Genomic DNA, 16,161 nt, shown 5'->3' with positions numbered 1-16,161 from the left:
AGGTGTCGTTTTCATCATCAGATAGGTTAATGACTGGAACACCATCTGAAGATTCTGGTTCGGAGTCGCTGAATGTGATAATAAGTTCTAAGCCAGACATCTATCACATAACAACTAGCACGTTAATACCACATAATATTTACATATTAATTTTTAACCAACAAGGATAAGCAATAGTTTTTGAAATCAAACACGGTCAAAGTCCAGACTCACTAATGCATCCTAACAAACTGGATAAGACACACTAATGCAAATTTTCTGGTTCTCTAAGACCAACGCTCTGATACCACATGTCATAACCCGACCTTAACTATAAGGACGAATACAATAACATATGATTTCATCGCGAGGTATTGACCTCTATATGCGACATTTTTCAAAAACTGCATTCGTTTTTACAATACAAACCATAGCTTTTATTACAAATACAAGGTTTAAACAACTTAATAATGATTATTGTTTAGCGATAATCTTAGACTTACAAACTTTACATGTGATAATAACAATACGACCTCCAACATATTTTACATTACAAATCCTCCGATATGCAGTTTTATTTTTGACACAAATATGCATACTCAAGATCTTGCTTAAATTCAACATGTTGCAGCGGAAGCTTTTAGTTATCACCTGAGAATAAACATGCTTAAAACGTCAACATAAAGTTGGTGAGATATAGGTTTAATGCCGGCAGCGTTATAAATATAGACCACAAGATTTCATATATAAACATTTTAATAAAAATATTCTAAGTTGTTGAGCACTTGATAACCATACTTAACATTTAATCAATGTCGCATATTCCCTTTATTATGAAATCTTACTACACCGTACCAAGTGTAGTCACTGAAACGAAGTACTGTGCAACCGTCGAATACTGGTCGTCCAGTCCAGTTGGGGTTGTCAGGCCCGATAGATCTATCAACAGGATTCGCGTTTACAATACCTCATGGAAATAATAGTTACCAAGTTACAGGGAAGTATGCCAGTGGTACAACTCAACGTAGAATATATATACTTTTAATCACTTGTGTCCATAACGTAAATCATAAAATGCATGTATTCTCATCCCCAAATATTTAGAGTTTAAAAGTGGGACTATATACTCACTTTTGCCTTGAAGGTAATAAACACGACTTGGTCTCCGATTGATATCACAAACCTAACCATATATATAATATATCAACATATTTTCTTTTCAAGTAATCGTTATATATATATATATATATATATATATATATATATATATATATATATATATATATATATATATATATATATATATATATATATAATTTTAATACTTTTAATATTTTCTTATTCCGTAGTTAGCAGTCCGATGTTAGTGGTCCACAATTAGTTGCTTAAATAAAATAAATATAGACCCCATCGTATTCGTATTGATCAGAATTAATCTCGAACCATGGTACCATGTTGTCAAGTGACGTGTTGTGTACATAAAGTACCGTGTTGTCAAATGACGTGTTGCGTACAATCATGAGGTCTTATGATTAATCTTCTCGTGTTGTTTACGGGTGGTCCTGAAATATATAAAATCAAATCATAAGTAAATATATATTAAATATTATGTTAATTAGCCAAGATATGATTAATCCAATTTTGTCATAATATGATATATTACAGGCCTTGAAGTGTTTTTAAAAATCAAATTAAAAGGATCTATTTAGTTTGCGAACAAGTTTGAAATCACTCAAACTATGTTCTTGTTGTTAAAATTTTACAACACAAAATAAGATAGCTATATAAATATGAATCGAATAAGGTTATGAATAAGGTTACTACCTCAAGTTACTTGGACAAAGCTACTGGAAAAGGTAAGAAAAATCTTGGAATCAAAAGAGTGGTGGAGTGGGATTGAAAGATTGGAAGTAATCTCCTTGAAATCGGATGACTATATTGATACGTTCTTGAGTAGGTAAATGAAGAGAGATTAGGGAGTGAATTAACTTGAAAGAAAATTTGAAATGAAATTGTATGTGTGTGTGTGCAAAATAGCATGATTATGGGATGGATATATAGGAGATTTAGTTTGTTTTCTTGCACAAAAGTCACACATGAGGTTAAATGGCTGGTTCCCACATGTAACATCATGTCTAGTGGCTGATCATTGAAGTTTATTGTTGGTATATACCAATAGTAAATACGTATAGAAGCTGGGTATGATACGGTTACATATACCCTAGATACACTTGTAGAAATTTTGAGGAATCAGAACGAGAATTCAAATATGGACGGGTTTATAACTGTAAAAGAGGCTCAAAACTGGGCTTTTATTTTTGGGTCAAACCGGGCCAAAATAAAATTTTAAGACATTTTTAATAAAGCAATGTTAGCCCAACCAGGGGCTCTGCCCCTTGGACCCCGCTTATCGGGGGCGCTGCCCCTGAACCCCCGTCATAATCAAGATAAGTTCAAACAAGTGTGCACTCCACACTTCCCCAAACTTGTTCGATATTTATCAAGATTATTTTGGTTACAAATTAATCCCATTACACTTAAATCATATTGGTGACATAGATCACCAACACATTATAGATTGTAAGTATATATGTCAAAGAACGTTACATATAGTTATCGTTTTGAAAACTTAAGTTAGTGGTCTCAAATTATACTTATAACTCATTGTTGTTAGTTCAAAATGAAATGTTAAACCATCCTTAAATCATGTTAAATATGTATAGATATGTACATATACATAATCGTATAATTATCGTGTGTTATATAGTTCGTGATATCATCGATCAAATTGGACGGTCAAACGTTGTGTGAAACTCTTTTCAAAAACATAAGTCTCAACAGTTTGGATTGCTTATCATGTTGGTAAGGTTTATTTTATGTAAATATTAATCTCATAAGTATAAAACGATCGGAAAAATCCAGGTCGTTACACGAACAGGTTCGCCGGTAAGTGTTTCAGGTTCTTCGCCAAGAGGGCAATGTGGTGGATGGAAAGGATCGCCTTCTTCTTGTCTCCAATGATTAAGGAGGCTACGAACTCATCAGATAAATCGGGGATGGATGATTGGTTGATCTTTCTGGTGACACTGCCTTCGGAGCTTGAGTGGAAATCTATTTCGGAATCCGAGTGACTTGAACTAATGACGAATTCCATTTCGTACGATTGAATAAAGAATTTTTAGATATGAAATGATTTTCTGGCTAACGGATGGTATTCTAATTACATAGAATATCCATATATATAGAACAAAAGGTTTCGTAGATTACGAAGGAATTTACGAGATATGTCAGGCAAAGTTTGCAGTAATAGATACGATAAGATATGATTTATATAACGACCCTCATTTTTTCCATTCTATATTTTTCCAATATTAAAAGCCCAAACAATATAATTAAAACTTAATGATTAAACTTTAATCAACAATTGTTAAGTGTTAAGAGTTAGAAAACATATTAATTAACTTTGTACAAAAATTGACAAGTTAATAAAAGATGAAAATAATAAACTGTTAGTCGACACTCACTGCTAATTAAAATTTATGCATTTATGTAATATTATAACTAATAACCTATAAGTAATAAATAAAAAGTGACATTTATATAAATAATAAAACAATTGGGAACTAAATATATACAAGTCATGAATTAGTAAAAAGAAAATAATACTTATCATGTAGTAAATGTAAAAATAATAATAATAATAATAGTAATAATAATGAGACTAAAAAAATCTTACATCCTTATGTTGACTAAAAATAAAGTGTAAACTAGTACATCCTTATGTTGACTAATTATAAACTAGTACCACCTATTGTTGACTAAAAATTATAAAACAAAATAAAATCATTAATTAGAACATCCTTATGTTGACTAACACTCTAATACTTGCACTATATAAACACCTAGTTTCTCATTCACAAATCACACCAAAATCCTCTCTCAAAAACAATCTCTCCCTCTCCCTCTCTTGTGGTATTCGGATCTTCAAGCTTGTTCTTCGTGTTCTTCAAGAATCTTCAAGGAGTTCTTCAAGATTTTCAAGGCTTTGATCTTCCATCTTCATCGTGTTCATCTTTTCTTTGTTAATTATCTAGAATCTTCAAAGGTATAACATAAACCCTAAACTATTTACATAAACTTTGATCTTTGATAATTCATATTCATATTATAAACTTGTTATTCATAAGTATATACATAAACACACCTAGATTTATATATACATATATACATGTAAAAAAAATATTTATATATATATATATATATATATATATATATATATATATATATATATACATATATATACGAATTATATATACATATACATATTAAAACCTTAAACCCTAATTACACCTAAACTATAATTCTTAAACCCTAATTAATTAAACTCTAAACATTTATGAAACCCTAGGACATTAATTACTAAACCCTAGTTATTAATTACTACTTTAATTAACTAACCCTAATTAATGAAACCCTAATACTACTTATACTAGTACTTAACATGTATACACTATTACTATTACTAGCACCTATAACCTACTAATTATATTGTAGCACAAAAACATTTTGGGATATGTATTAGAGATGTATAGATCTTCGAACTTTCTTGACGAATGGTTTCTACGAGATTCTAGGCAGAGGGTTTGGATTTCCGATTTAAAGGGTCCTATGGCTCAAGCCCCTAGATCTAAATTAGCCATTCGAAGGGAAAGGGGTGATTGGAAGCTTATCTAATACGGCAAGTATCCTAAAATGGAAACACTCATAAAAGTAGAAACTCTCTAGTCATAGAAACTTAGTAAAATAAGAAACTTTCTAAAAATAGAAACTTTATAAAAATAGTAACTTACTAGGAATAGAAACTTAGTAAAACAAACTATACTTAAACACATACTTAAACTTAAACATGGGCAAAACACTTAACTACTCTTAAATGTCAATAGGTTGACTTTCCTGCTCACTCGTTCAACTCTCTATTCCGAGGAATAACTCTCTCTACTTACTAAGGTGAATTCATAGCCCCACTTTTTACTATTTCATTACTGTTTTGAAACTATGGGGTGAGACACATGCTTGCTTTTAAATTTTTAACATGCAATATTTTAATAACTGTTTTACAATATTTATATACGTGAATTTCATAGCCCCACTTTTTACTATTTCATTACTGTTTTGAAACTATGGGGTGAGACACATGCTTGCTTTTAAATTTTTAACATGCAATATTTTAATAACTGTTTTACAATATTTATATACGTGAATTCATAGCCCCACTTTTTACTATTTCATTACTGTTTTGAAACTATGGGGTGAGACACATGCTTGCTTTTAAATTTTTAACATGCAATATTTTAATAACTGTTTTACAATATTTATATACGTGAATTTCATAGCCCCACTTTTTACTATTTCATTACTGTTTTGAAACTATGGGGTGAGACACATGCTTGCTTTTAAATTTTTAACATGCATTATTTTAATAACAGTTTTACAATATTTATATACGTGAATTCATAGCCCCACTTTTTACTGTTTCATAACTGTTTTATAACTTTTGGGGTGAGAATACATGCACAACTTTTATAACTGTTTTACACGTATTATCTATTAAACTGTGATATGTTGGACTATGACCAGCAAGCTCCCAACCGATAAGTATAAACGATAACTTGTTACGGGGTAAACTTGAAAGTCTAGTCTAAATATCAGTACTTACACGTATCTACTATTAAACTGTGATATGTTGGGCTATGACCAGCAAGCCCCCAACCGACAAGTATAAACGATAACTTGACACGGGGTAAACTTGAAAGTCTAGTCTAAATATCAGTACCAACTGTTAAAACTATGCTATACCCGGCTATGTCCGACTAAGTCCCTACAGTGATATTTTTAAGTGCTGCGGCATGCTTATTTATTGGGGGTAGGCCTATCGGGAGTAACGTCCCCGATACATTTGACTCAGTCTTTGTATTACTTGATAATGAAATTTAAACCGACAAGGACAGACACAACTTGTCATGGGGCAAACTTGAACGTTTAGTCTAAATATCACGCACTGGCATAACTTTTGGATCTGCGAGATCTACTTTTTGATCCTGCGGGAGATCAACTTTACAACTAAATCTTGTGGTCTAAAAACAACGATAACTACTTTTGTTAAACCTATGAACTTCACTCAACCTTTTTGGTTGACACTTTAGCATGTTTTGTCTCAGGTGCTGTTTGATTCAAGCTTTCTTATCTACTACTTATGTGATGCTACTTGGACTTAGGATCAAGAGATATCGCATTTATTACTTCTGCATATGAACAATTACTTTATCGTTATTTCCATTATTGTAACGACATTTCATTTTCCGCTGCGTACTCAATAAAGTTAAATTTTCTCATTTAGTATTGTTCTCGTATTATAATATGTTGGTTTATTTGATATTAGTAACGTTTCTTCCAGACCCTATTGGGAGGACGTTACAGATTGGTATCAGAGCATAACCAGGCTGTTATAGAGAACCAGGATTGCATTTTTATGTGTGCCTTACTTGCTAGCTAGGGTGCCTTAGCAATCTAGGAAACTATAACCTTTCCTGCCTTAGACTTAAAGCACTTAGGATTGCCTTATAATCTTAACAATCATGCTTTACCCAAACTTGACTTAAAGATTCTAATCAAAGTCTCTTTCCTAATGTAGGACTACAACTTTCCTTGACCATAGTGCCTTTAATTGTTGCCTTTAACTGTTAAATGCTACACTATACTTTAGAAACTTTACTTATCTTAGAATGCCGAGCTAATCTAAGAACTCTGCTCACTTTCCTGAGTACTATCCAATTATACCACCACATCTAAATGCGACACAATGATTTCAGAAATTCTTGACATTCATAAGTCATCTATCATGGTTATGTGTATTACATATGTATTACATGAAATATTATCCATGATTTTGAAACTCTTATAATTGTTACTACTCACAATCAAACGTATATAACTCCCTATTATATCACGTACCTATATGCCTTATGCCTTCATGCATCGGTTTGCGAATCGAAAAATGTCATTGGGCTATCACAGTATACGAATTGAAAGTCTTTAATCAAAAGATTATTAGATTACATACTTATCACTTTATGATCTCGACACGTCATACTGCCATTATTAAAGTAAAGACACATAATATCTTATTATATCTTATCGTATCTATCCTAATAGATTTTGTCTAACACTTTTCCTAAATTCCCTCCATAAATTACGGAAATCTTTTTGCTATATACACGTATTCGAGGAGACGAATATATCATCCAGTATTCAACACTAATCTCATATCAAAAACCCTAATTCCAAACACATAATATGGATTCCTCGAACTCTTCGAGCTCCAATGGCAGCGTAACCGGAATGAACCAACCAATCAGCCATCATCTATTTTGGATGAATTGGGGATGGGTTCGTAGTAAACTTAATCAATGGAGACAAGAAGAAGGTGATCCCTTCCACCAACCGAATTCACCTCTTGGTGAAGAACCTGAAGCACTTACTGGCGAACCCGTTCGGAACACTATTTTCACCCTCATTTCCAGGATATCCAGTCACGAATATATAATATCTAAAATTTTAGATCTTATTCATCCACTTGTCCGAACCGCCAATCATCCCGGAATAATAGAAGAAGTCAACGAGCTTCGCGCTCGAGTAGTGGCTCTGGAGAATATGGTGCGAAACCTACGAACACCAGCAGCAGCACCAGCAGCATAACCAGTACCACCAGTACCATCGGCATCACCACCAACATCACCAGCTTCACCAACGACAACATCCGCATTCCACGCCTCAACATCACACTCAGTACCTCAAACATCAACATCATACCCCCCATAGATACCAAGGAATATTATTAATAATGAGTTAAGATGTATTGACTCATTCTTCCTGAAGAATTACATATGTATACTTTATATATATGGATTGGAACAATAATAAATCTTTTCGTACTAAGCTATTACGTGTGAATCTTAACTAGTATGTACTACATGGTTAATTCATATCACAATATGCTATAATGTACATCTTTTGTTAATAACTTAACAATTGTTAATCATTGCTTCAATACAATAAACTCCATTTCGTAATAAACTAAGTGTATTACTCAAATACATGATTGATTGTATACTTTAATTTTCGATGTACTCGAAACTTTCTAGAAAATATCATTAGTGCCTTATGAATTTCACAAGAATTTCAAGAGCACCAACATCATATACCGAAGTATATCAATAACAATGAACGATGAAGTATTAATTCATAACTTCATTAGCGAAATATTTCACGACAATTATGAAATCTCTAAGGTTTTGGAGATTATTTATTCTCGTTTCAACAGCAAATCAAATGAGTTTAATATTATATTAGCTCATTAAAACCATGATTACATCTGAAGAATACATATATGAACGTATATCTTCTCTTTTGTACAAACTGTTAATTGTAAAAAATATTTTAACGGGTAGGTAAAACCTGAGAGATATTCATATCTCATATAAATATGTTACATTGTACATTCTTCCATTCTGATTCAGCAGTTGTTAACTATACTACTTACATTCACTTGATATATGTATATGTTCACCAAAGAAAAACCATTTTCATACAAATTCAGTTACATACTCTGATTTTGACATATCAGAACTTAAGTAAAGCTTTAGCAAGTGTTATCTTCCTAAAGATCACTACATTCATGAATTATATTCATTCGTATTCTATGATGAATTATCAAATCAAACCACCGAACTTACCATTCCTTACTTTTGAAAATCACAACATTTCTTCGTCAACCGTTAGATCCATTGATGGATTCATCTTACGCTTAAACACTTCAAATTTAAAATTCTTTAAAACATCCTTTGAATCTTGACGATCGCAATCAGCGTTTAATCATCTAAAAATGAAATTTCTTGAAACCATTTCGGATTGATAACCGATGATTCAAATATGGCTGCATTAAATGCAGAGGAAACAGAAAAATTGTAGATGGTCTTAAGGGCCAACAGTTTGATAATAAAGAATGGTACGTTGGAAAAGCTCAAAAGAAAATTTGGAACTGAAAAACGGATTGAGCTAACCATGGAGGAGACCAAGGACAAACACAAGGGCCAAACCCTATATTCAAAGAATCCAGGTAATTTTGGATCCGGTGAAATCTTTAGAGAATATCTTGCTCCGAAGTCATGTTAAAAGCTTGCGGAAAATTTTTCTTCATCAACTTTCGAACTTAGAAATTCCAAAATATCATCATAAATATCCTCTATATTTCGAAAGATATCTTCATAATGATTCATGTCCGCAATTAAGTATCTCTTTGCGATATCTTTATAAAGGAAACTGTTTTAGTTTCTATATTCTGTAAAATTCGAGTTTAAATTATAAATGCTTTGAAGAAGTGTTGGGAATTGAAGCATGAGTTAGTATAATATAATGACGTCAGGCCAACGTGATTATATTACAGTAAGTCATGCTAAGTTTTTAATGGAAGATGATGATTCATAGATTTTATAATCATCATTTTCCATGTTACACGACTCTTACATTCTATTTAACCTCTAAACATATCAAGAAAATATTTTTCTTGGAGATTCGGTCTTTTCCGGATATTCTGGTAATATGACAAATCAAATCGTGCTATTACCTTTCCTTTCTACTTTATATATTATGATCATTCAAAAGTTCATACCTATGAATTCTGGACCATTACTCGCTTGACTTGAAGTCGGGAAGAAGAAACAAAAGCATAAAGCTCCGACATATAAGGGAAAATATAAAGCCCGATAACGACTCCGAAATTACAAACCGTGTATATCAATGCGTATAGCAATATAAAGACACGGGATAATTAAAAACACTATAACCCCAAGAGCATAGTAGAAGTAAACAGATTCCTCTGGCGGTAAAAGAAAAAGAAGAATGACTGCATAGATGGTCAATATAATAACCAGGATCAGAACTGGATTAAGCATTTTCTTAATCTTTTGGAAGTTTGAATTGAGAAAGAAAGTATAGAAGTGGTGAAGATAATGAAACGAAAGAAGCTAATTTATAGCAAAATTCCAAACACATCAATCGAGGCAAATCACCGCATTTAATCAAACAAATCTCAAAATTTCATAAATACCGGAGAATCAAATCTTATAGATTACGAAGATTTCCTTTAATTCCTTGAATTCCGGAAATCAATCGTGACTACGTCAAAAGTTAAGGCGAACATTTAATTTTCTCATTTCACTCTTTTATGATAGCTTCATTTATACTCTTCCTATAAACGAATCGTTTTATCCATATTATTCAATAGTGATAAAACTTTATTTTTCAACTTATATTCATCATTAAAATATTCTTGTTGTAAACAATGAAGATCTCTATCAAATTTCATGACTGTGATTTTCACGAACTCCTCTTTGTTTGTCTGCCCTAATATTGTGGCATAAAATGCTCAAGGTTTTAAATGAGCTCAGTACTATTCATAACACATTTCATGTATCCAATTTACTGAAATGACTTGTATAACATCATCATTTTGAATGATATTCGCATTAATGATAAAATGCACTTCGTTGAATAACCTATAGAAATCATGGAAGGAGAGGTCAAACAAACGCGTAAAAGCAATATACCTATCGTTAAAGTCCGTTGGAATTCGCGTAGAGGCCCCGAATATACCTGGGAACGCAAAGACCATATGAAACGGAAATATCCCCATCTCTTCTCAACTGCTGATGCAAACGAGGAAACTACCTAAAAACTTCGGGACGAAGTTTTCAATAACGGGGAGGTACTATAACGACCCTCATTTTTTCCATTCTATATTTTTCCAATATTAAAAGCCCAAACAATATAATTAAAACTTAATGATTAAACTTTAATCAACAATTGTTAAGTGTTAAGAGTTAGAAAACATATTAATTAACTTTGTACAAAAATTGACAAGTTAATAAAAGATGAAAATAATAAACTGTTAGTCGACACTCACTGCTAATTAAAATTTATGCATTTATGTAATATTATAACTAATAACCTATAAGTAATAAATAAAAAGTGACATTTATATAAATAATAAAACAATTGGGAACTAAATATATACAAGTCATGAATTAGTAAAAAGAAAATAATACTTATCATGTAGTAAATGTAAAAATAATAATAATAATAATAGTAATAATAATGAGACTAAAAAAATCTTACATCCTTATGTTGACTAAAAATAAAGTGTAAACTAGTACATCCTTATGTTGACTAATTATAAACTAGTACCACCTATTGTTGACTAAAAATTATAAAACAAAATAAAATCATTAATTAGAACATCCTTATGTTGACTAACACTCTAATACTTGCACTATATAAACACCTAGTTTCTCATTCACAAATCACACCAAAATCCTCTCTCAAAAACAATCTCTCCCTCTCCCTCTCTTGTGGTATTCGGATCTTCAAGCTTGTTCTTCGTGTTCTTCAAGAATCTTCAAGGAGTTCTTCAAGATTTTCAAGGCTTTGATCTTCCATCTTCATCGTGTTCATCTTTTCTTTGTTAATTATCTAGAATCTTCAAAGGTATAACATAAACCCTAAACTATTTACATAAACTTTGATCTTTGATAATTCATATTCATATTATAAACTTGTTATTCATAAGTATATACATAAACACACCTAGATTTATATATACATATATACATGTAAAAAAAATATTTATATATATATATATATATATATATATATATATATATATATATATATATATATACATATATATACGAATTATATATACATATACATATTAAAACCTTAAACCCTAATTACACCTAAACTATAATTCTTAAACCCTAATTAATTAAACTCTAAACATTTATGAAACCCTAGGACATTAATTACTAAACCCTAGTTATTAATTACTACTTTAATTAACTAACCCTAATTAATGAAACCCTAATACTACTTATACTAGTACTTAACATGTATACACTATTACTATTACTAGCACCTATAACCTACTAATTATATTGTAGCACAAAAACATTTTGGGATATGTATTAGAGATGTATAGATCTTCGAACTTTCTTGACGAATGGTTTCTACGAGATTCTAGGCAGAGGGTTTGGATTTCCGATTTAAAGGGTCCTATGGCTCAAGCCCCTAGATCTAAATTAGCCATTCGAAGGGAAAGGGGTGATTGGAAGCTTATCTAATACGGCAAGTATCCTAAAATGGAAACACTCATAAAAGTAGAAACTCTCTAGTCATAGAAACTTAGTAAAATAAGAAACTTTCTAAAAATAGAAACTTTATAAAAATAGTAACTTACTAGGAATAGAAACTTAGTAAAACAAACTATACTTAAACACATACTTAAACTTAAACATGGGCAAAACACTTAACTACTCTTAAATGTCAATAGGTTGACTTTCCTGCTCACTCGTTCAACTCTCTATTCCGAGGAATAACTCTCTCTACTTACTAAGGTGAATTCATAGCCCCACTTTTTACTATTTCATTACTGTTTTGAAACTATGGGGTGAGACACATGCTTGCTTTTAAATTTTTAACATGCAATATTTTAATAACTGTTTTACAATATTTATATACGTGAATTTCATAGCCCCACTTTTTACTATTTCATTACTGTTTTGAAACTATGGGGTGAGACACATGCTTGCTTTTAAATTTTTAACATGCAATATTTTAATAACTGTTTTACAATATTTATATACGTGAATTCATAGCCCCACTTTTTACTATTTCATTACTGTTTTGAAACTATGGGGTGAGACACATGCTTGCTTTTAAATTTTTAACATGCAATATTTTAATAACTGTTTTACAATATTTATATACGTGAATTTCATAGCCCCACTTTTTACTATTTCATTACTGTTTTGAAACTATGGGGTGAGACACATGCTTGCTTTTAAATTTTTAACATGCATTATTTTAATAACAGTTTTACAATATTTATATACGTGAATTCATAGCCCCACTTTTTACTGTTTCATAACTGTTTTATAACTTTTGGGGTGAGAATACATGCACAACTTTTATAACTGTTTTACACGTATTATCTATTAAACTGTGATATGTTGGACTATGACCAGCAAGCTCCCAACCGATAAGTATAAACGATAACTTGTTACGGGGTAAACTTGAAAGTCTAGTCTAAATATCAGTACTTACACGTATCTACTATTAAACTGTGATATGTTGGGCTATGACCAGCAAGCCCCCAACCGACAAGTATAAACGATAACTTGACACGGGGTAAACTTGAAAGTCTAGTCTAAATATCAGTACCAACTGTTAAAACTATGCTATACCCGGCTATGTCCGACTAAGTCCCTACAGTGATATTTTTAAGTGCTGCGGCATGCTTATTTATTGGGGGTAGGCCTATCGGGAGTAACGTCCCCGATACATTTGACTCAGTCTTTGTATTACTTGATAATGAAATTTAAACCGACAAGGACAGACACAACTTGTCATGGGGCAAACTTGAACGTTTAGTCTAAATATCACGCACTGGCATAACTTTTGGATCTGCGAGATCTACTTTTTGATCCTGCGGGAGATCAACTTTACAACTAAATCTTGTGGTCTAAAAACAACGATAACTACTTTTGTTAAACCTATGAACTTCACTCAACCTTTTTGGTTGACACTTTAGCATGTTTTGTCTCAGGTGCTGTTTGATTCAAGCTTTCTTATCTACTACTTATGTGATGCTACTTGGACTTAGGATCAAGAGATATCGCATTTATTACTTCTGCATATGAACAATTACTTTATCGTTATTTCCATTATTGTAACGACATTTCATTTTCCGCTGCGTACTCAATAAAGTTAAATTTTCTCATTTAGTATTGTTCTCGTATTATAATATGTTGGTTTATTTGATATTAGTAACGTTTCTTCCAGACCCTATTGGGAGGACGTTACAATTTAGCAGATACGCTAAGGTATGAATTTTGTCTATACAGTATTCATGCAATCAATGCAGCAAGACGTGTCTAGACTAAGAATGATTAGCAGATAATTTTCGACACCAAATGATAAGCAAAACTTTTTGACATGCAGACCAGGTTCAAGTCCAGACTTATTAATATAACCTAACAACTACTAAGTTGAAGTCCAGACTCACTAATGCATCCTAACAACTCCTAGTTAGACACACTAATGCAAGACCTGGTTCGCTAAGACCACCGCTCTGATACCAACTGTGACGACCCGTCCTAATCCATCCGGACGAAGTCCATATCGATTATAAACGATTCACAACAGTTGATTACATAGCGAGGTACTTGACGTCTATATGATACATTTTACAAACATTACATTCGTTTTTGAAAAGATAATCTTTCATTACATCGAAAGTTGATGACATGCATACCATTTCATAATATATCTTACTATAATTGACTTAATAATAATCTTGATGAACTTAATGACTCGAATGCAATGTCTATTGAAATATGTCATGAATGACTCCAAGTAATATCTTTAAAATGAGCAATTGCACAGCGGAAGACTTCTTTCATACCTGAGAATAAACATGCTTTAAAGTGTCATCCAAAAAGTTGGTGAGTTCATTAGTTTAACATCATTTCATAATTTTAATAGACCACAAGATTTCATATTTCCATTTCTCATAACATACGTCCCATGCATAGAGACAAAAAATATCATTTGTATGGATTGAACACCTGGTAACCGACCTTAACAAGATGCATATAGAATATCCCCTATCATTCCGGGATCCTCCTTCAGACATGATATAAATTTTGAAGTACTAAAGCATCCGGTACTTTGGATGGGGCTTGTTGGGCCCGATAGATCTATCTTTAGGATTCGCGTCAATTAGGATGTCGGTTCCCTAATTCTTAGATTACCAGACTTAATAAAAAGGGGCATATTCGACTTCGTTAATTCAACCATAGAATGTAGTTTCGATTACTTGTGTCTATATCGTAAAACATTTATAAAAGCAGCGCATGTATTCTCAGTTCCAAAAATATATATAAAAAGGGATTAATGAAACTCACGCATCTAAATATTGTAAAACAGTTAATAAAGCATTTGCATGTATTCTCAGCCCAAAAATATAATGAGTAAAAAGGGAGCAAATGAACTCACGCATATAAATATTGTAAAACAGTTAATAAAGCATTTGCATGTATTCTCAGCTCAAAAATGTAAAGAGTAAAAGGGGCAAATGAAACTCACCTAATGTATTTTGTAGTAAAAATACATATGACTATATCGAACAACTGAACAATGCAGGGTTGGCCCTATATCATTCGTATATATATTAAAACATGTAATCATAATCGAGCAAGTTTCTATATTTTATTATTAATAGTATACTTGTTATATTTCATGTTATTTAGATCATTTTAATATATTTAATTTATACATTTTATATAGTTAATATTTATCATTATTTATATTATAAAATATATATAAGGTTTTATATATGATAACAATATATATTTGTGTATTAACTGATACATTTTATATATATAATATAGTAATTATCATTTTAATAATAACAATATAATGATACATAATATTAATATTATTGTAATGTATTGTTGTATAAAGTATCTATTTGTAATAACACTAGTGTTGACAAGAATAATAATAATAATAATGATAATTTTAATAATAATACAAGTAATCTTAATGATTTAATAAAATACCTATAATGATGTTATTAGTAGTAATAATAATAATAATAATTATAATAATAACAATAATAATAAAAAATATAGATGACTACATTAAGGGTATAATCTCCCAAAATAAAATAAAACTGTCTCTGCCAAGACTCGAACCCGCAACCTCTCGATAACCCAACATAACCTCAACCACCTGATCTAGTCTGCTTTTCTTGATTCAATACCCAAAATAATTAGATCAACCCATTTTCTGTTTTGAGCCTGAACAGCCCAGCCACACTTGGCCCAACAGCCTAATCACCCTTAACCCAAACTGGACAGCTATTTATTGAGAAAAAAAATATATAAACTGCAACAGCCTAGGTTCGAACCCACGACCTCCTGCTTCAACTCAAACACCCTTAACCATCCTGCTATCAGTTTCTTTCTATTTTAATTACGATTTAAAAAAACTATTTAGTTCATG

This window comes from Rutidosis leptorrhynchoides, chromosome 11, assembly GCF_046630445.1.
Source record: "Rutidosis leptorrhynchoides isolate AG116_Rl617_1_P2 chromosome 11, CSIRO_AGI_Rlap_v1, whole genome shotgun sequence".
NCBI classification, from domain to species: Eukaryota; Viridiplantae; Streptophyta; class Magnoliopsida; order Asterales; family Asteraceae; genus Rutidosis; species Rutidosis leptorrhynchoides.
Note: the sequence above shows the minus strand (reverse complement) of the source record.